The 21760-nt window shown below is 50.5% G+C and overlaps 1 protein-coding gene across 5 annotated transcripts in view; it reads right to left on the bottom strand.

The window, feature by feature from the left end:
• Positions 1–21760, bottom strand: part of ERBIN (erbb2 interacting protein) — a 2559118-nt gene that overhangs the window by 2449695 nt on the left and 87663 nt on the right. Inside the window, exon 2 of one of the 5 annotated variants that reach the window (XM_069627371.1) lies at positions 4519–4565. The exons of the other annotated variants lie outside the window; for them this stretch is intronic. The gene's annotated coding sequence lies outside the window, so the exon portion shown is untranslated. The remainder of the gene's footprint in view (positions 1–4518; positions 4566–21760) is intronic. 5 annotated transcript variants of the gene reach the window in all.

Genomic DNA, 21760 nt, shown 5'->3' with positions numbered 1-21760 from the left:
ACGTCCTCTACTTCGGTACTAACCAAGGCAACCTCAAACTGCAGATCGCCCAAAATAAAGCCATCAGAGCCGCACTCAACATCCAAGAACCATCACATCTCCAACACCAGGCGCAGCCTTCATTGGCAGCCAGTATTACAAAAACTCTTAAAACACTAGCCTTGACACACAACTGTCTTGCCAACCAAGCACCTAAATATTTAGCCTGCAGATTGTCCCAACATAGTACCCTCAGACCTATAATGAACAGCCCAGGCCAACTGCCTTTCTATACCTCGTTTGAAGCTACAAAAATCTGGCAGGATAGGTTTCCCATTCCTTGCTGCGAAACTCGAACTCAGTCCCAAATCGTCTCAGAGCTGAGCCATCCTTCCCAGCCTTCAAGAGCAAGGCCAAAGCCTGGCTGCCTACCCAAGACCTGCCCCGGCACCAACATACCTTCACCACTGCTGCTTTACTGGCTCAGTGCATAAGCTGCTCTCATCTGCAACCTTATTGTACCTCATGCATTACCAGTACTTACCTGTTGCATACTTGGTGTCTGATAACCAACTTGTTATCACTATATAGTTTTTGCTAGCCTACCTTTCTGTCAATTTCTTGCTAGCGTCTCCTCCCCACTGTATATTACACCGTTTACCCTGTTCAATCTGTTGTTTTACACCGTTTACCCTGTTGTTCAATCTGCTATGTATATTGTATACTTAATCCATGTTGCAACTCAAATTATGCGCCCAGATGCCCGTGGGCCAGGTGCGCTTTACAAATAAAGAAATAATTTAAAAAATTGCTTTGTATACCTCGGGAGGGATCAGTATTGCATGTAATAATGACCCTTTCTCCACTTATGGGCCTCGTGGCGGGTTTTTCTCACGTGATAACACCACTCTATAAGGCTATATTAAACACGTGGAGAGAAAAAAAAAAAATAAAAAAATATGTTACCCACTGGTGACTGCCGAAATGTAAACCGTTTCATGTGCCATACCATCTGGTCCTTCGGTCAGCAGGGACGGTTTTGAACTGGATATGTTTTGAGGGTTTATTCGGAAGGCAGAAGTGCAGACTCACACTGATGGCTGCAGTGTAATGTGCACCGGTCTTAATGTCATTGCATGGCAAGAATTTGTGACGTCCTTGTCCCTTAAATGTATATTTAGTAATGCTTTCAGTTGGGTGGTTCGCTACACAGGGACCAGCATTGTTCGGATCTCTTTTCCCGTAGTTAGAGGTCATGTGTTGCTGCTTATTGATGAAGCAGATGGTTTCTCTTTTACAATAATGTTGCTGGTCATCATATTATCTAAAGTACATGACTGGCTTTCTATTTTTGCATTCAGCGAAGCACATTAGATTTATGAAGGCCTTTTTGCAACAATCACCCAGCAAAATATGAGACCGCAAGAATACACGAGGCTCCTGCCTTAGTATTACAAGGATAGGTTTGTTGACATTTAGTCATGTAATGCTGCCTGCAGTGAATCATTTCCGAATATAATAGGAGCGAGCTGTACATATTTATTTAGAGGTCTCTGTAAGTAATACAAGTCATTGAAATAAAGAGCCGAGAAAGACATTATGTGGACCTTTCTTTTGTCGGGTCCTTTAACGTCGTTCATTGTTGTGCTAGGCTGCTGCTACTATGAGGGTTATTTATTAACTACCTTTTGTAATTACATGCAACTTTCCAGATAAAATAAAAAAAATGTAGCTTACTTTATGGTCGAATTTGAAGCTTGGGAACCGTCAAGACTGGTGAATGGAGCCACCGGATGCAACGGAAGGCTTTTTTTGCACAATCAACGAGCCGCGTGAATTACTCACATGGTACTCTTCGGTTCACTTCAGGGGTTATGGACTCCAGTCACTACCTTGATACTCAGAACCACTTACACCCACTCAGTCACACTTTTTTTTTTTTTACGCAGACTCCGACTCGCTTTTGAGTGATGAGGCTGGACTGAACTTAATGAGCGGGTAAGAGCGGTATCCAGTCATGTTACCGAATATAAAACACAATAACTTTTACTGAAAAATATCGAATTTTTAATAAAAATGTATTTGGGGTGGGGAAATGGGTAAAATGCGATGGAAAGTTGGGGAGGGTTTCGAAGCACAGGGAAACGGGGGATTGTGGCAGGGGTTCTACAAAGTAAAAAATAAACCAAAAGAAAATTGATTTTTTCGGGAAAAAAGGTTTGGTTAAAAAAAAAAAAAAAAAAAAAAAAAAAAAAAGCATTCTCCGAAATTGTATTAGATAACATCACAGATCCGGTAAGAGCATGAATGAGGCGACAGTCAACCTCAATATCTTATGGCCAGCATCCTTTGGTGGTGTATGTTTAGCGTTTGTAATTGGTGCACACTGAACTGCCACGTGCTAGGAGTTGTGTACCTGTGCACCCCAGCATAGGTATTAAAGCAAATGCCCAAACGAGGCCTCAGTAATGTAGCACAGGCCTAAACACCATGCAGGTATGCACCACCGGAATTGGCGGTGCATTTGAAAAATACAGGTTTGCTTGGTTCCTTTTGCTGGTCAATTTCTGCTTTCATAGTAAACTTCCATTTGTTACTTTCTTCTTCATGTACAACATTTGTGCTAGTATCTTTTTAATTCGGTCTTTGAAGATTCAACTTTTTAAGCGTGAGCGGGATCAAAGCACATATTTACGTTCCCCCATTGTGCATCAACTTAGCTACAGCACTAGTCCACAAGCCATCAGGTGTACTAGCTCAAAGTTAAGCACTTAGTTCAGAGATTTGTGTGAAACGGAGTCACGGTTTAGAATTCCAACAGGGCCAAAACAGCCCTTTATCCTCATGACATAGAAACACGAGTACCATTATATTCTGCAGTAATAAACCAGATACTTGTAGTGCTTAAGTGTGAGGGATTAGTTACGCACTTTATAAAAAGGTGATGTGGTTAAAAGCATACTTCTCGTCATATTTGTTGAAGAGGGTTAGGAGTTGCAACTTCTTGTGCAACATTGAACACAATAGTCCACGGTCCCCTTCTGACTACTCACTGAACTCAAGTTAATTCAATCGCAACACTACTCCGCCTTACATTGGGTAAGGACATGGTGCACACGGACACAAACTGCAGTAGCAGCGGACCTAGCCAACCACACACATCTCAAACTCTGCTTTACCATGCTGGTGGCTACCCATAAGAGTCAACCTTTATTCTGTAGATTATGTGCTATATGCCACATGTAATGTTATGTGAAAGTCCATTTGCAAATCCGGTATGTGAACAAAAGGTCTACTATGCTGTAATATCTCACAGCACTATTCATGATTTCTCTCTCAAAAGGTATTTCACTAGCCAGAGGCAGGCAATGAAGGTGGGATTAACCAGTTTGGGTGATTTATCTACAGAAATTCCGAAACTCTGCATCCATGCTGTGTTTTAGCCTTATTCAATGTATACCTCCTTGGGCGTGGGCGAATGTCTGGACAAAATTGAAACTTGTATACAATTTGTTATCCGGTTATTTGGCTTGCTAATACAAATGACCACTCTTTGACACTACACTCACCGGGCTATATCAGAAGTTACGGTCATTTCAACAGTATGCTGCCAGGCATAATTTACAAATTAATGCTCAACAAAAATTCTAGTTTTTGCTAGCATCAAAAAGCTCATGAAGTTCACTTGGTAAATAGGGTATGTGCGACTAGAATGCATCAGATCATTCACTTACTTGGCAATAAAAAGTTCTGGGAACAGTTTGAGAATTACAATTAAAGCATGAGGGCTCAAATGAAGATAGTAACCCAGGAATTCAGTCGCTTTTCTTATGTATCCCTAATGAAATATAAAAAATGAAAACCATTCCAACGTTAACATAGGGGTGAGGATTAAAATCAGAGAGACACTTGGAAGAACATTCTTGGTTTGGCTAAAAATCAGTATCTGGAACACTGAGGGAAGATGAACCAAACAAAGTTCTTTTCAGCAAAGTACAGATTTTAATAGAAGAAACTGCAATTACAAGGAAAAGGGCTAGGTCCTAAAAATGCGTTGTTTGAGGATATCAAAGTGATTCTATTAGAGGAAACGGTTCTGGTGGTGGAACATTTGGCAACCTATTGCGAGAGATAGGTTCTAATGAAAATCATAACTTGACAAAGGAAACTGCTTGACTTTTATTGAGCATTCACCCAAAAGGGAGCTTGAACGCCATTTACTGTTTTGGAGTATGCAAAGCTGTACTGTAGAGGGGATTACCTCCATGTGCATATTAAAAACGTTTAGTATTTTTAGATCTATTCTTGCATTTCGTTTCAAATTAATACCAATTGGAGGGGATGCATCTAGGACTAAAACAACAAAGTACAAAGAGTAGAACATGTCTATTTGTGTCTAGTATGGTTTAGTTTATAAAACATCTCTTGACTGCGATTACTGTCTATTTAAAAAAGAATCACTTCTGCAAGTTTGTGCCCCGGTTGATATCTCGGTCATGTGAATTTGTATGGATCAAATTTTCATGCAGCAATCGTTACCTTAATTTCTGGGCCAGAGTAGGGCACTTGGGGTACTGCAAGCGATGCTGAAACAAAAAGCAATTATATAAACAAATTAACTATGTAGAGTGGTGTTATGAATATTTAATCTGCATAAACCTTGTTTTTAGTAGTGTTATTAAACTGTATGCACATTACATGAAGCACGTTTTATATAGGTTAAAGTTTTTTTTTTTTAAAACCACATAACCAATACAAAATAAATACAGAGTTCGAAATGGCTGTGAGCTATTTAGCTCCTGCTTCTAGTCTAGGAGAGCCAGGTTAGCTTGAAACCAATAGCTACCAGGGGATACTTTTAGCTACTCGGGCCAACTGGTGCTTACAAAAACATGCATATGTAACTGAGTATCCGAGAATGAGATTAAAGAAGAATTTGGGTGGCGGGGGGGTGCTAGAGAGCCCAACACCAAGATGGCCACCTCTCTGAGCTCCTGTGGAACTCCGAATGGAGGGGAGAGTATCTCTGCGTCCATCGAGTTAATACCAGCTTCACTACAAGCATAGTTTGCCAGAAAGGAGAAAGAAGCAGAATCCAGAGTTCTGGGATGTTTGGGGCACCAGAGCCTGCCCAGTGAGCTAACGAGGGGTTGGCACCAGGAGGCATACATCGCGGCTCCGAGATCGCGCCCGAGTACCTATGCGTGTCTTGGCCCCCTAAGTCAGTGAGGATCAACGGGAGCGGGTAGCCCAGGCCGTTACTGGGCCAGCGGACTGCGCAGGGAGTCCGGGGCAGGTGAGGGGAGCACCCTGGCCCGTGCCCCAAGGTGGGGCCCCCTGCGAGAGAGACCCGTGTCCATCAGAGGCTGAGAGGCACTGAGGGGGTGTCCCTGTGGGGTGTCTGCGCAAGTGGGGCCGAGGAGAGGCTTTCCTCTCCGGGCACTGTGGGAGAGAAGGCTGCAAGTCCATGGCATCAGCTGCAGCAACGAAGAGCCAGCAGGAGCACGGCAGAGGTCTCCCGGTGGGCCACGAAAGTGGCGAGTGCATTGGGCGAGGGAATGGTCCGGGCCACCCCGGCTACTTAGAGAGCGCCCAAGGCCCATCTGCACTCGAGAGGGTGGGCGCCGGGGGGGGTGTGGGGGGTGGAAGAGGTGGAGCCCCCTGAAGCACGGGCAGTGACTGAATCAAGCTAGCGACGGAGTGGGAAGGCCCCCAGTCACATGGCGGACCAGCGTTTGGGGCGCCCGAAGGTGGATGGCAGGGGTGACCACGATCCATAAGAGACTGCTCCCCTCCCTGCATGGTTAGAGATAGCAGACCCCAGCCCCTCGCAGAGAAGAAAGGAGATCAGCTGGGAGGACGGGGCGAGTGGCCCCCCGTAAGCATGGCAAGTGAAAGTCAGGCTAGGGAATCCATCAAGGGCCCCCGAACTCCGAGTCCCGGCACTGGACGGGGACGCTGAGTGAAGGCAAGAGGAGGGAGCAGTAAGGGGACGGCAGCGAAGGAGGTGGCCGGTGCCCCCACGGCTCCCCCAAATCAAGACAAGCACAGTGGGCCTCGGGCTGAAGGCGGTGGACGCTCAGAGTTGGACAGGAGGCATCACAGAGGTGGCACCGAGGGGGTGAGATTCCGAGGTGCGTGGGGCTTAAAGTAGAGTCGTGTATCCCCGGTGGAGAAAAGCGGCGCACAGGGCCCAAGGAGGGAGGCATGTGGAAGAGTGGACCACCCCCCCCGACCCGGCACCAACACACACAAAGAGGGAGCTGCTAAGTGCTTCAGCCAATAGTGGGCCTCACCCCCTAACCCCCCCGGACTCGTGACAACTATCGAACACTGTGGCAGTATGTGAACATGTGTGCTCAAGCGATTTGGCTCATAACTCATCTGAGATGGACAACAAGAGGCAGACCCGCCTCCCATACAAAGCGAGACGACCAAAGAAAATCCAGCGACACCCAGTCAGCACCCACTGATCTCCAAGCCATAGCATCCGCCCTGTCGCCAAGGGAAGCAACAGCAGGCACGAGTAGGGGTGCACCCACATCGGAGCTGAGCCTTTTCCTTGCAGAAATGCGGAATGGCTTTGCAGCCATCAACACCAAACTAGATGGCCTGACCTACAGTTGACAGGATGCAGGAGGGGATTGCCAAGGAGAGCAGCAGCGTCGGAGGTGGCGACCAGGGTCAGCTCCCTGGAAGACGCCAGCCATGAAATAGTGCAGGTGCTCCAAGAGCTGCGGAGAGGGGTGAAGGCAATAAAGGATAAGAATGAGGACTTGGGAGGCCGTCACGCAGAAACATTAGGGTGGGGGCATCCCCGAGATGATCCCGCAACAGAACATGGAGGTTTTTATGGAAATTTATCAAGGAGGTGCTGCAGGGGCCAAAACTTTCTGCCCAGTTTCTAGTCGAGAGGGCGCATAGAATCTCGCAGGTGGCCCCAAGGCCGGGCCAGAACCCCAGACCAGGGATTGCAAAGCTACTCAATTATCAGCACCGGGACATCATCTTGATCAGAGCAAGGGAGCACCAGGAACTCACCTTTGAAAACTGCAGGGTGTCCTTCTACTCAGACTTTACTTCCGCCATCCAGAAGGCCTGGATGTCCTTCGCCGCAGCAAAAAGGGCACTGCGAGACCCGTCACTTCAGCACTCCATGCACTATCCCTCAAAGCGAAGGATGCAGCATAATGGAAGGGTACACTTCTTCACGACCCCAGCAGCTGTACACGAGTTCATAGAGTCTCTCCCAAAATGACCTACAGCATAGCAGTCTTGGTGCTGATTGGGATCCGATCAAAGGAGGCCGGTTGTGCAGGGGCACGGGTCCAAATGCCAGAAATAGTTGCGGACCTACCCATCTGATGCACTGGTCCAATGGGAGTGGAAAACACCAGCAGCGGACATGTACCGAGTCAGACCAGCGGCAAACCAAGAAAAAAAAAAAAAAAAGAGTTGGGAGTACACACTGCCATTACGGCAGAGTTGGAATGTACAGCCATAATGGCCGTGGCGGATCTCAAGCCCGGCAGCAGAGGCGACAGGCAGGGGGAATAGCTTGGCTGTTCCATTTGGCCACACCCCAGTAATGGCGTATAAGGCAATTAGTTGGAACGTGGGAGGGCTGAATGACCCTCGGAAAGCAATGCAATATTGTGAGAGGCATGGGTCAAGTATAGATTTGCTCCAGGAGGGAATGGGAGAGTGGCCAGGAATTGGGGAAGCAATACGTTTTACACGACATACTCGGCGGGGGTAATGACTGATTCACATGTCACTGGGGTTCCGGGTGTGTGCGACACTGATGCATGATGGAGTGGTATGTCAGTGTCTGGCACGATCGGGAGCACCCCATTGACGCTGGTTAACATCTATGGGCCGAATGTTAATGACCCGGAATTTTTCAACAAGCTGCTCGGGCTCAGCCTTAAATTTGTTCACACTAATTTACTGTGGGCAGGTGACCTGAATGTGGTATTGGATCAGTGCATAGACAGAAAGGGCGGGGAGAGTAGGAGGTCCAAGGCAGCCGAGGTGGTGCTCAATGCCATGGATATACTTGAGTTGCACGACATATCGAGGCTGATGCGCCCATAACACCCCGACCCGAATAGATTACATCCTAGCATGCCCACACTTGCTACAACACCGGGGACTGCGCTCTACTCCCCAGGAAGGTCTCGGATCATTCTCCAGTTCTGTGGTCCCTGCCGCTGGAGGAGAGGCTACCCAGGCCTCGCTGGGGGTTTAAACCGGCAGCCTTGCTAGACATAGCCTTCAAGAGCGACAGTCACAGCTTAATTAAAAACTAACAAAAATCTGGTCATGGTGTCGGGGAAGGGTGTGCTGTGGGAGGCCTTTAAGGTGGTGGTGGTGGTGGTATGGGGGCGCTTGCCCGTCGACGGAATTGGGGGTACTCAAGCTGATACGTAGGCGGCTGTCTGAGACAAAGACCGGAGGTTAAATACTGGGAAGGGGAGGTTCAGGGGACAAGCGCGCCGGGAGGGACTAGATCGCTTTCATGAACTTGCTGATCGGGACGTGAAGTATTTCGCACAACCAGTAATGGCGCGGAGGTATGGGGAGGGGGGGGTGGGGGGGGAGGCCCGGTAAGCATCTGGCGACGTTGGTGAGGCACGAGTAGGGGCTAGGGGAAATCACAGCGGTGAGGGTGCCGGGAGGCAGGGGGGATAGTGGTGCAGCCTCGTGAAATAGCAGAGGTCTTCTGGGGGTTCTATAAAGCCCTGTATTCAACCCGAGGTTCCCTCCTAGAGGCGGGGCTCAGACTATATTGAGGTGGCAGCTCTACCCAAGTTTGGTGCAGAGATGGTGGAGGCCCTAGCGACCTCCCTCATGGTGGAGGATATTCTGAGGGTAGTGCGGGATCTCCCATCATCCAAGGCCCAGCGGACTGACGCTAGAACGGTGGAATAAGGAGTGGGGGTCCTGGAGTGGCGGGTCATTTGCTAGGAGTGTGGGATGAGGGTATGGTGTCCGGAATGCTTCAGCCCACCATAAGGGAGGCAGTGGTGACCCCCGATTCTGAAGCCGGGTAAGGACCTGCTAGATTGCTCGGCTTACCGCCCGATTTCTTTGCTCAATCTTAATGCAAAAATATTCGCTAAGGCCCTAGCGGACCGTCTACTTCCATATGTTATGCGGTGTGGTGCACGGGACCTGTCAGGGTTTATTCCCGGGAGGTCGACAGCGCTGAATTGGAGGAGGCCCTTTGGGATACTGGCTCAGATAGACCCGTCGGGGCACGTGTTTGCGGCGCTGCTGGACATGGAGAAGGCATTTGATTCAGTGGAGTGGATCTACTTGTTCGAGGTCCTGTATGAGGTGGGGGTCCCAGAGTACTTTCTAAGGGCGGTAAAGCTGCTGTATGCAGGTACAGCTGCCGCTATAAGAATCGGGAGTGTGCAGTCAGACCCGTTCATGCTGGGGAGGGGAACCAGGCATGGGTGCCCCATTCCCACCCCCCTAATCTTTGCCGTAGCAAATAAGGTTCTATGCAGACTGTGTAAGTCCACGGGTACAGGGGCCTGCTCTGGGGGCGGGCTTTGATCTACCTAATCTCATATGCTGATGACGCCATTCTTTACCTCCAACACCCGGAGGTTATTCTGGCCCCACTGTCTCAGGAAAAAGCAGAGTTCGGTGTAGCCTCCAGCCTCCGGGTGAACCGTACCAAGTCCACGCTGTTTCCCCTTCATGCAGCTACCACATGCCCGCCCAACACAGAAGGGTTTGGGTGAGCGCAGTCGGTGGTCACCTACCTGGGTATTAAGGTCAGCAGAAAGGCTGCATCACTACTCGGGCATCCACGTGGAGTACTTGCAGACCCCTCGAGAAATGGGGCAAGCTTACGCTCATGAGCAGGTTAGCACTGGGCAAAATGGTACCTAAACTCCTGTATATGTTCAGAAGTATTCCCGTGTGGCCTGGGGCAAATTTCTTCCGTAAGGTACGCTCTCAACTGATTAAACTAGCGTGGCACCCCAAAACTCTGCGTATAGGCTGAGAGGGGCTAATAAGGGCATGGGAGAAGGTGGCATCTGTGTGCCAGATGGAGGCTTACTTTTTGGCGGCTCAGCTGTCGTTTACCCAGTACTGGAAGCCGGGCCTGCAGTGCGCCCCTCATGTGCGCATTGAGCAGTGAAACCGAACTCTTCAGGGGGTATGAATATTTGGTAGGGTAGTGCAGGGGGTAAGTGGGGGGAGGGAATTGATCCAGTGGCTTGTACGGTCCTAGCATGGAAGGTCTTGGAAAGGCTTGGGTGGGTCACCCCTTTGATCCGGTTATCTCACCGTGGCACATCGCAGCCCTGACCCTGACCAGCAATAGGTCATTGGCTCGGTACTGTGGAGTAGTGAGGACTTGCTGAATGGGGACCTTTACCCGGCTGGGGTGTTTATGACACAGGAAGCAATTATGGACAAGGTGGGGGGGGGGGGCGGAATGGACTTCCGCATCTCCGCCAGGAACAGCTAGGTGGTTGAGGGACCTAATCTGGTTAAGCAATACAGACCGACTATGCATCCTCTGTGGATCCCAAAGCAAACTGAAGACCATTTGGGAGCCCCTCACGAAGGGAGTGAGATGGGGATGGTGGGGGGAAGGTGACCTGACTTCTAGGGCAGTCCAAGGTTGTTAAGTCCAGACTGCGGTGGGCTCCAGAAAACACAAGCTCCCCATGTGCAAATGGACTGCTGCTGGTTTAGGGGGGGGGTTTGCAGATGTTTCTTTTTAACTTTTTTTTTTCCCTTTGCTGCAAGCATGTAATACAATGATCCTGTGACATGTCAATGTGAACTGTTCAATAAATACATGTTAAAAAAAACTCGACTCTAATAGGCGCTGCAGAGGTTCCTCTGAGGACCCCTGCAAAGGGGCTGCCAAAACCGGATCTTCTTCCGAGGTTCCCTTTTTAAGGGCTAAAGCTAAGCCCAGTAATTCTGGGGCTTTTGTCACTGGGGTCAGCCCTGAGATTTCCGCATCTGGAAACAAGTGTACCGGGTGTCAGCTTGAGGTCCCTCTCAAGGTGACTAAACGTACCGGTTTACTCCTGGGGTTCCCCTTCTTGGTGCTATGACTAAGACCAGCAAGATTGATGCCCCCCCCCCCCCCGTTGAGAGTCCTTGCTTCAGGGAGTGACTAAGCCTTCCCACACTCAGACCTCTGGTGGAACCAATCCTGCTGAGGGGGCAAAGAAGCTGATTAACCACCATAAGTCTACTAGTACTGGCTCCGCCGTGGGTCCCCCTCCATTTGGGGTCAATTCATCAGCAGTCCCTAAAAAGTCACAAACACTCTAGATCTTTTGATCTATCTTTTGATCTACCCCCCACACCTCCCCCATTTTGACTACTTCTCTTACACAAACGTTCACCACAGCTGGTGCGGAGAGGCCCGGTTTTTGGGGCAGAGCAGCCTTTTCCACTTTTTGTAGTGAAAAACACCCATTCCGCCCTCTAATGGACTGGCGTGCTCAGACTCTGCTGCCGCATACAGTCTCGCTCCCTCCTGCGTCTGCGCCTTTGATCTGTGGATCCAGTTGGTGGGGGACCATTCTGGCAACCACCCTCTTTGCGTTCCTAGGGTTATGCCCCATCAGAGCAGCCTCTGGCCACTTAACTCCTAGACCCTCATCTGAGGATGCAGTTTTCTTGGCAAGTTCCAGACGCTTATGTATTCTGATCCCATGAAGGCATACTGGTTCTGGTAATGCCACCTCCTCCACCTCTCCCTGTGGGGCCTCACCCCCCCCTGCACCCACCCACTGCATCCACTCCCCATGTGGAAAAGACAATGGTTGCTCTGCCAACCACACCTTTGGGACCTAAGGCGCTACGTACGGCGGATCAGTCTGCTCCCGCCTCACTGGATGAGGACCAGGTGGATCAGGACGGCGATGACCCCCTCTTAGAGCCTTTCACGACCAGGTGCTGGATATGAAGGCACTGCTAGACATCCCAATACTCAAGCCCACAGCTCCACAAGAGGGGGTACTTTCTGGAGCCTTCACTCAGTTGACACAGGAGCACACTGGCCTGTTCTTGAAGAAGGATGTCCTGGCCGAGGCCCGTAAGGTCTGGGAAAACCCTCACTCCGGGCTAGACGCTTCACACGCCCGAGGACATATCCTTGTCTGCATACCTGTTCCCCTTATCGACGGTGGTGGCAGCAGCTAGACTCTAGTCAAAACCGGCCTCTACATTGTCCACTGCAGCGTCTCAGATCCTTTCCAAGGAGGACAAGCTTCTTGACGCCATTGGGAAAAAGGGGTTTTCCAATTCAGCTCTTCAGATGTGGCAGGGCTAATACCGACCTTATCCTGGCAGCTGCCAATGTCAAACTGTGGACGGAGCTAGCCGAGTTTTAGGAATGTATTCCTCCTGATAAGCTTAAGATTTCAAAAGGCGGCTTATCCGACGCAGGCTCCACTTGAAGCTGCTGCCCATCACAGACACTTCCGCTTGAGGCCTTGTGGTCAGAGCAGACCTCTCCCGCCAAGCGTGGCTGCATGTAAAGTTTTCAAAGGAAGTTCAGGACAAGGTGCATGATCTCCCCTTCAAGGGTAAAGAACTGGTCCACTCCCCTACAGATGAGGAACTCAAGAAGACCAAGGAAAGTCCTCAAACTGGCAAGTCACTGTCGGTCCTTGCGAACAGCACCTTATACTCTGAGGTCGGGGTCTCAAACTAGGGCCTTCTCTGGTTTCAGATGCTTTCAAGACCACTGTGCGTGTCGAGCAAGTGCTCCAGCTGATGGGATCCGCCGTAAACCGTAACGGCAAGGTGGCCGGTTTTTCCCTCGGCCAACAGCCTCCTCTTCAGCAACAGGTGGTCTCTCCGCCGATAAAACATCTAAATTATGTTTTACATCGGTCGCATGAGACTCTGGTGGGACAAGGAATTTCGTCTCATCTTGAGGCATGGCACACCATCACAGAAGACAGAAACCAGCCCAAGCAACTGACAAAACCTATTTGCTTGCCCCTCCCCTCTCTCCACCCTCTCAACCTCCTCTCCAGTAGACTGGCTCACCATTCCCCCCCCCCCCAGTGCTGTGGTATAGAAGCTTCTAGACCAGAGCAGTGGAACTGGTCCTTGAGGGAGCAAGGGGAGGGCTATTACTCCCGTTTACTGTGCCCAAGCCCAACCAGGCAGGCCTACACACTATCCTTGACCTATCCAGGTTCAATCTCCTTCTACCCCAAGAGACATTCAAGAGGATTACACCCTGCCAGATAAAGTCCTCTCTCCGGAAGGGCGATTGCATCCTGAAGGTCTACCACGTTGAGCCATACATGCACATTCTGATCTGGAGCCCGCATCGAAAATATCTGCGGTTCTCCGTGGGGACTGAACACTTCCAGTACTGTGTGCTTCCTTTTTGTCTCAACTCAGCACCGCGTGTCTTTACGAAGAGGATATCAGCGATTACAGCATTCCTCAAATTGCAGGGGGTTCATGTAAATCCATACTTGGACAATTGGCTATTGCGCAGTGCTTGTCCACAGGCCGCTACGGCCAATCTTCAGTCGCTCCTTCAGCTCCTGTTCCGTCTTGGGCTGTCGGTGAACTGGCGGAAATCGTCGATGACGGTCGCTCAAGACCTGATCTTTCTGGGTTTCCGTTGGGATACCGTTAGTACCAGTGTGCTACTGATGGAGGACAGGATTGCTGACCTTTCCAGCAGCTCTTCCGACAGTCCTCTCAGATGTCGGCTTGGTGGTTCCAGAGACTCCTGGGCCTTGTGGCCTCTTGCGCGTTAGCCCTACCTCTTCCACACCTGATAAATTATATAAAGTTACTCACTGTAGTGACTAACTTACTTAGTCCCTTTTCCTCCATAGTGCATGGGCGTCCCTTCCAAGGGACGGAGACGGAACCTTTTTTCACCAAAAAAAAATCTTCCCCTTTAAGTGAGGCACGCAGGGGTGCAGCCCTGGGAGCACGCGCTGTCCTGACTCCGCCGCCACACCTCAGTCCCCTTAGACACGTCAACAATAGATTAACATTGCCTAATGATACCAGTTTAACTAAGAGGAGGTTAGGGGGGACTAAGAACTAAGAGTATGTTAGTCACTACGGTGAGTAACTTAGAATTACTCTTATGCCCCTTCCCCTTTCTTTCATACTGCATTGGCGATTACAACTGAGTGTAACCCCCAGGGTGGGGAGGAGACCCTTCTTAAGCAAAAAGGTTTTTAAGAACTGCCTGCCCAAAAGCCGCATCTGATCTAGAGGCAGCATCGAAACAGTAGTGCTTGCAGAAAGCCGAAGGTGGCCCATGTGGCCGCCCTGCTTACGACCTGCCAGGGGACATGCCGCTGGAATGCAGTGGCCATTGCCTTGGCTCTCACTGCATGGGCGTGCCCATTGGCCGACAGTGGCTCATGTTGTCCCTCGTACTCTTCTTTGGATGGCCGAGAACATACAACGGGCTATGGAGGCCAGAGATCCCGGTCTTGCTCCGCCGAAGGAGACAAAAAGTGCATCCAACTTGCGGAAGCCCTTGGTCCTGTCCAAGCAGAATTTCAGGGCACGCCTGAAATCCAGGCAGTGCAGAACTCTGTGCCTCGTCCTTGGGCTCAGCAAAAAACCTAGGCAGCACCATTTCTTCATTCAGATTGAATGAAGAAGGCATCTTAAGTAGGAATGCTGGGTGTGTCCGCAGGACGACCTTATCCCTGTGAAACGTAGTATAGGGCTCCGAGGCGACCAGTGCCTGGATTTCACTTATCCTGCAAGCCAAGTTGAGGCCGACTAGTAAAGCTGTCTTAATGGTGACCAGCCTGATATCCACGGATGCCATTGGCTCAAATGGTTTGTGCACCAGGGCACCCAACACTATATTGGGATCCCACACGGGATGTGGCCTCTTTATGAGTGGGTAGAGTCTGGCGAGTACTCCCAGGTGCTTGACAATCTGAAGAGAAGACCCTTTTCTCCGAGTTTCTGTGGCTGCCCAGTAAGTGCGGAAAGTGTCTTCTTGGTGCAACTCAGGCGTGCAGGAAGGAGAGCACGTCGTCCAATGTACATGCAAAGGGGTTGATATCTAGAGTCTGCCCAGTGGCCAACTTGCTCTTGCACTGGGCCCTGGTAGCTTTGCTTCTAGCGCCTTGTATGATCTCTAGATTAGCCTGGGAAAGGATGAGGTATCCTAGCGTGACCTGCCCAGGAACCACGCTGTGAAGGCTAGTTTCTGTGGTGCAGCGTGGATGACCCTGCCCCCCTGCAGCGCCAGAAGATGTGCTGGGCATGTCTGAAGGCGAATGGGTGGCCTCTCCGAGAGGCTGAGCAGCTCCGAGAACCATGGCCTGGCTCGCCACCACAGAGCCATCAGAATGACGCAGAGTTGGTGAGACTCCTTGATCTTGCATATCACTCTGTGCATCAGCAGTGTGGGCGGGAAGGTGTATGCGGTCATGCCTTTCCACTGAAGCTGAAATGCGTCGCCGGGCACTGCCCCGGCCAGGAGGCGAACTGTTGGCACCTTCTGTTGTGCCAGAAGGTAAAGAGGTCCACCTGGGGGTGTCCCCCTCTGCTGAAGATCAAGGTCATTTAGTTGCCACTTGTCTACTCCCAGTCTGCTAAGCCGGTCTGCCTCCATGTTGGACTCCCCGGGAAGGTGGATGGCCGTGAGGTAGATGTTCTTCTCCAGGGCCCATTCCCACATGGGCCCATTCCCACATGGGCCCATTCCCACATGGGCCCATTCCCACATGGGCCCATTCCCACATGGGCCCATTCCCACATGGGCCCATTCCCACATGCTGACTGCCAGTCTGCACAGTGGAGGAGACCTTGTACCTCCCTGCTTGTTGACATAGAACATGCTGGTCAAGTTGTCTGAGGACAACCTTGCCCATGATAACCGGAAGGAAGGCCCCGAGCGCTAACCAGATAGCCTTCAGTTCCAGCCAATTGATGTGGTACTCCTGCTCCTGCCGGGTCCAGGTGCCATGGACGCAATGGTTGTCCAGAGTGGCCCCCAGCATCCCTTGAGAGTGTAGTCCATAGTGATGGTGACCTGCAGGGTAGGTTGCCGGAAGGGCTTGCCCGTCCGCAGGTTGCAGTCCCCTGGACCACCATGTGAGGTCTGGATGAAGAGAAGAACGACGATGATGATCTCCGCCCAAGAGCCCAGTTCTCCTAATCCAGAGTCTTTTGTGGAGGACGGGCAATAGGACCGCTGCCATGAGACCCATTAGGTGTTGGCACCACTAGGCAGATGTCAATTGTCTGGCTGAGGAAGTGCGCAGTGGGCCTCTTGATGGTTGTGATCTTGTCCTCCGAAGGAAAAACTCTGAGCCCGTTTCCCAGATGAGCCCCAAGAAAGTCAGCCTGCATAGGCTGCAGTTGAGACTTCTTGAGATTGAGCGAAAAGCCCAGATCCTGCAGTGTGTTCATGAGGGCATGAGCGGTGCGGTGCACCGCTTCCGAAGATTAAGCCCGGACTAGCCAGTCGTCGAGGTATGGATAGATGTGGTGGCCCTGAGCCCAGAGGAGGGCTGCCACTGCATTCATCAGCCTGGTAAAGACCATGGGGGCTGAACTGAGGCCAAATGGAAGAACCTTGTATTGGAAATGATAGCCCATGATCCTGAATCATAGAAACGAACGATGAGGCTGCCAAATCGGGACGTGCAAGTACGCATCCTTCAGATCCAGGGAGCACATCGTCTCCCCTGCACAATGTCTCTGCCATTAAAGCTGGCATCACCATCTTGAATTTCTGTAGTGGTAAGGAGAGGTTGAGGGTGAAAAGGTCCATCACAACTCTCAGGGCCGCCCGGTTCTTTTTCTGAATGGCGAAAATCCTGGAGTAGAAGCCCAAGCCTTGCTGGGAGGCTGGGACTTCCTCCACTGCCTCGTTCTCAACGAGCGACAGGATCTCTGCCAAAAGAGTTGCTGTCCCAACCTGTGGGAGTGGAGGGGCAGAGGGAGGAGTGGCTGGGCAGGGATGGGTAGGCGTTACCCCTTGGATACTAAAGAGAGGATCCAGGGGTACGCAAAATTCAGGTGCCAGACCTGTGCATGGAGAGCAAGCCTGCCCCCCCCCACACTAGAGACACGTGGACCCGGAGGGGCGTGTCATGCCTTCTTTCCCTCCGAGGCTGTTGCGGAGGAGAGGGACTGGAAAAGCCCTTACTCCCCCCAAACTCTTTTTTGTTGTTTTTGCGCTGATGTCAGGTCGGCGAACCGTCAGGCTGCCTGAACCTCCGCTCTTCTAAGCCGCGGAACCCTCCCTATGTATGCACCTTGCCCTAGCGCTGCTGTGACTAGATGTATGTTTTAGGCGGGGTCTTTGTAAGGATGGATAAAGACTTGGCCGTTTTTCTTTTTGTCCAGCTCCTCGTCCATGGAAGAAGTCAACCCCTTCGAACGGAAGGTCCAATATGCGTTCTTGGCTATCTGGGTTGAATTTATTAGCACAGAGCCAGGCTGCTGTTCTCATGTACGTGGCAAAGCAGATGGCCCGGCCAGAGGTGTCAATGTGGGCCACGGTGGACTCCATGATGTCTTGCGCCACCATCTTGGCCTCTGCCAGTCCCGCCTTGAATCGCGATTGGCTCTGTGCTGGAAGCTCTGGGATGTAATCAGCAATTTCTCACCAAAGCCTCTGGTTAACAGCTGCCAGCATGGCATCCGTGTTGGCTTGACGAAGATGCAGGGACATGTTGGAATACAGCTTCTTCCCATACACCTCCAAGATCTTCTCCTCCTTGCCTAGCAGCGCCGCGGAGGAAGAGGCTGAGGAGGACCGAGGCTTGGCGCATAGTACGCTGCAGCGATCACTGAAGAGTGCAGCTGAGGGTGGGCCGATAGCGACAGTATCCCTTCTCCATCTGCCTGTACTTGGCATCCAGGCGTCGATTGACCTGCTGGACAGAGTGGGGCTTGTGCCAGCCTTTTTGGCCAAGGAGACTACCTCCTTCTGCATAGGGATCCCAGTTCTGCTGCGGGACGTAGTGTGAGGACTTCGGCGAGGACCCCCTGGTTGCTAGCCCTTCGGGTTGAGGCAGACCCAAGTACTCTGCCAGTCCTGCAAGACATTAATGGAAGGCCTTGGCTGATGGCATATCAGGGTGGTCATCCTCATCTGTGTCCACCTGAGGGTCCGGCACTGGTGGAGGGGTGCTGGGAGCCGAATGCTGGGGAGTGGAGACTGGAGCGGAGGACGGTATGGAACCACCTGCACGATCGGTTAGAGGGGCAGAGGAGGCTGAACAGGGACCAGGGGCGTCTGTTCTCGGGCCTACGTCCCTTATGGTGCCCTGGAGGATGACCCCCCCCATCCGAGGAGATGTCATGAGCCTGAGGAACCTTTGCATACCCTGCCAATACGGACACTGCTGAAGCCTGCCCTGTGCAAAGGAAAGGTAGGCTGTAGGCCACATACCTGGTTGACACAAGTCCCACCTTGACACACGTTCCTGCTCCCGGTCTTGGTACGGCATCGGGTGCATGTCAGAAATACCTGGCATGGCAGCCATCTTGTCAAGCTGCCTTCCACGTGCCTGCATCGTGTTGCTTGGCTCACTGGGCCCAGCCTCGTCCAGGACTCAGTGTGGACCATGAGGCCTACACCCTGTTCCTCAGGCCGAGGCCTGGTAGGCGTTCTGCCCTCGGCGGATCTGCCGGTAGAATTACATAAAGGCGACCCCTCCGACATGTTGCCGGTACAAGGGCTTTGTCACCCCCCCCACCCTATTGTCCCCCCCAGTAACAACCTGGTAAAAAAACCTGCCTGTCCCTAGCACTGTCCCCGGGAGGATCAACGGACCCCCTTGGCCTGCCGGCCAGTAGCCAATATATCCTCAGTACTCGTGCTGTAGGAGGACTTGAGCGGTCCCTCCCGCGTGGGCAAGTCCTTGGGAAGGAGTCTTCCTTGTGGGGTGTGCAGGAAAATAGCAGCCCTAACTTGGGCTTGGCTCGATGATAGACGAAGTCCTTTAGGTCCTCTGGAGGCGATCTCTGGAAGAGATCCCTCCCCTGGCTAGTCTGTTCTTCAGGTACCTCGAGGAGAGCATGTTGCATGTGGTACAAACTTGCCAGCCATGGTCTGGGCCAAGGCAACATAGGCAGAGGGCGTGGGGGTCTTTGGTCGGAAAGACCCCGATGACACCTGCTGAACCCTGTAGAAGTCGGCATGCGCCAGGGAGGAGCGCTACGCCCAAGGACCAAGTAACTAATGATAAAAAAACAAAAAAAGAATAGAAGTATCCGCGCGTGGAATTACATGGTCTAAGCCAAACCCAGGAGCGCTGGTGAATTCGGCCAGTTCCCGTCGATGTGGAAAAGGGGACTGAGGTGTGGTGCTGGAGGGCGGAGTTAGGGCAGCACATGCTCCCAGGGCCGCACCTCCAAATTTAAAGGGGTAGAATGTTTTTTGTTGTGAAAAAGGTTCTGTCTCCCATCACTTGGAAGTGACGCTCATGCAGTATGGAGAAAAGGGGCGGGGACGCAGTAGTATGAGGCACACTCTGCTTGCTCTTCGGAGCTGCTGGTCCCATGCTACAGAACCAGATTCCAAGATGATTCTAGTCCCATCCTGCATGACAGCGGTTCTTCAATGGTGGTCGTCTGCCAGCAACCTTTCAGTGGGGTCCTCCTTTCAGGAGCCCTGCCCACAAGTAACGGTTACCACAGACTCCTCCCTTCTGGGGTGGGGAGCGAGTGGACGCCTCAAGACAGGAAGTTCCAAATGAATTACCTGAAGCTCCTGGCAGTATAGGCGTGGTTCGAATTCGCACTGTAAGTGATTTCAATCCAGCACTCCAACTAAGTCAATGCCTAGTATGGGATGCCCAATGGAAACCCTTATTTATATATTTTTATGTCAAAGTTCTTTTAATTCTGGATGATGTACCCTTATATAACGCCCCTCTTTGAATCTCCCCGACCTCACTGAGCCAAGAAGTAGGTTTGTTTTGCAAATTAAAAGATTTCTTTGAAGAATTGAACAATATATAGATTACACTTTTATGAATATGAATAATATCTGAATATCACACAGGAATATGAACAATGATCCACAATAGGTATTACAATATCAACAATCTCTTTAATCAATTAGGAGTAGAAATAGGAAGAATAATGTAGCAGAGAATACTACGTATGGTTCAAGGATTGCAATGACAGGAAGAAATGCAACACAGAAATAAAACTGGATATGACTTCAATCAAAAGACAATATGATCACTTTTTCCCACTGGTATTTCTCGCTCCCCCAGTATGCAATATGAAGAGGTGGAAGAGAGCACACAGGTTTCAGGAATAACAAGCAACAATTGTAATTTCAATTCCACTTCCCCCCATCCTCCCCAGCAAGCTTAGAGAGAACAGGTATGTTTTAAAAACAGGTCAAAATGCTTTTGAATGCGATTTGCAATGAATGGGAAAATGCTAAAGTGACTTTAATTCGCTAAAGAAGATTTCAATTTAGTGAAAGTTACTATGGATTGGTTCAGGTCAACACTAGCAATGACTTATGAATGATTATCAGATGCAAAACGAAATTCAGAAGTTGAAAGCAAGAAATAGCTATTTTACATGAAGTGAAATTGAGCCAAATACAAAAATCGCAGCAACCTTTCCGCGTGCGGGAAACGCGATTATGGTAAAACAATAAGGAATTGGAATGTTGGAAAGCCAAGGATGTTCGCTTCAAAATGACATTTAAATTTCGTTTCTAGGACATGCGGTTCAAAAGTTAGAGGTTTTTGTGAGGGTTGATTTTTCAGAAACAGTCAAGATTGAAAATGAAAGATTGCGCTTTAAAGATTCAGAACCAATATGGACTTATACTAAGGGGCTATGAAAGTGCAAGATACCCAACGGGACAACCACCAGACCAGGGTGCCTTCCACTCCGATTGCTGTGCGTCAGGACACTTTACTTTCTTCAGAAAATATCAGTGCACAGATGATTATCGCTACAATCATCACAGACTATATAATGAGAAGAATTCAGGTTGGACAAGATTCTATAATGCAGTTCTGGATCGGTTGAAATGGGTGGACTAGGATTACTTTTAAGGACTATGGACAGTTCTATACTAAATACTCACTCCTATGGCTTTGGATTGGAATGGAATGGGCCCGTCAAAGGTTTGGACTTCACTCGCCACCGGACAGGATTCAGGGCACCTGGACTCTGCTCTCAGCAAGGCACTCTGGTTTGCGCAGCCTCTTGGACTGGATCGGACGGGTTGGTTACAGCTCTGCTGGACGGATCTGGAGCTTGGTCCTAGCACAGGGTTCTTAGCTAGAACAGCAAAACAGCTCAGCCATGCTGTTGAATGGTTTAGTTAGCCGCCATGGAAGTTTAGGGGTTAGAAACAGGTTGCAAAAGATTGAGTCCTGCTGAAAAAGGGTTCAGCTTCTTGGGTTAGGCCTCTCTGGTTCAAAGTTCTAGAGTTTGGTTCTACAGTCTGGTCTCTGGATCTATGTCTGGAGCCTGGATCTTCCTGCAGGGTGCTTCGCCAAGAAATCAGTTGAGGAGTGGAAAGTGTGCGTCTTATCTGTCCTCAGCAGTCCCTATTTATCCATTTCCAAAGGGGGTGGAGAGGCTGATCATCTATGCCCAACCCTCTAAGGATCTGATAGGTCAGAGAATTTCCCCTCTCCTGATTTGAGACAGGAGCAGTTTGTCATGTGTGTCAGAGTGACAGTGTTTATGGGCCAAAGGAAATCCCTCCCCTTTACTTTTACATAGAAACTCTATTTTTCCCACAAAACATATTTCCAAAATGCACAACTTGTTG

This window comes from Ambystoma mexicanum, chromosome 6p, assembly GCF_040938575.1.
Source record: "Ambystoma mexicanum isolate Mex_15411 chromosome 6p, UKY_AmexF1_1, whole genome shotgun sequence".
Classification (NCBI taxonomy): Eukaryota; Metazoa; Chordata; class Amphibia; order Caudata; family Ambystomatidae; genus Ambystoma; species Ambystoma mexicanum.
This window is presented reverse-complemented; position numbering and strand designations above follow the sequence as displayed.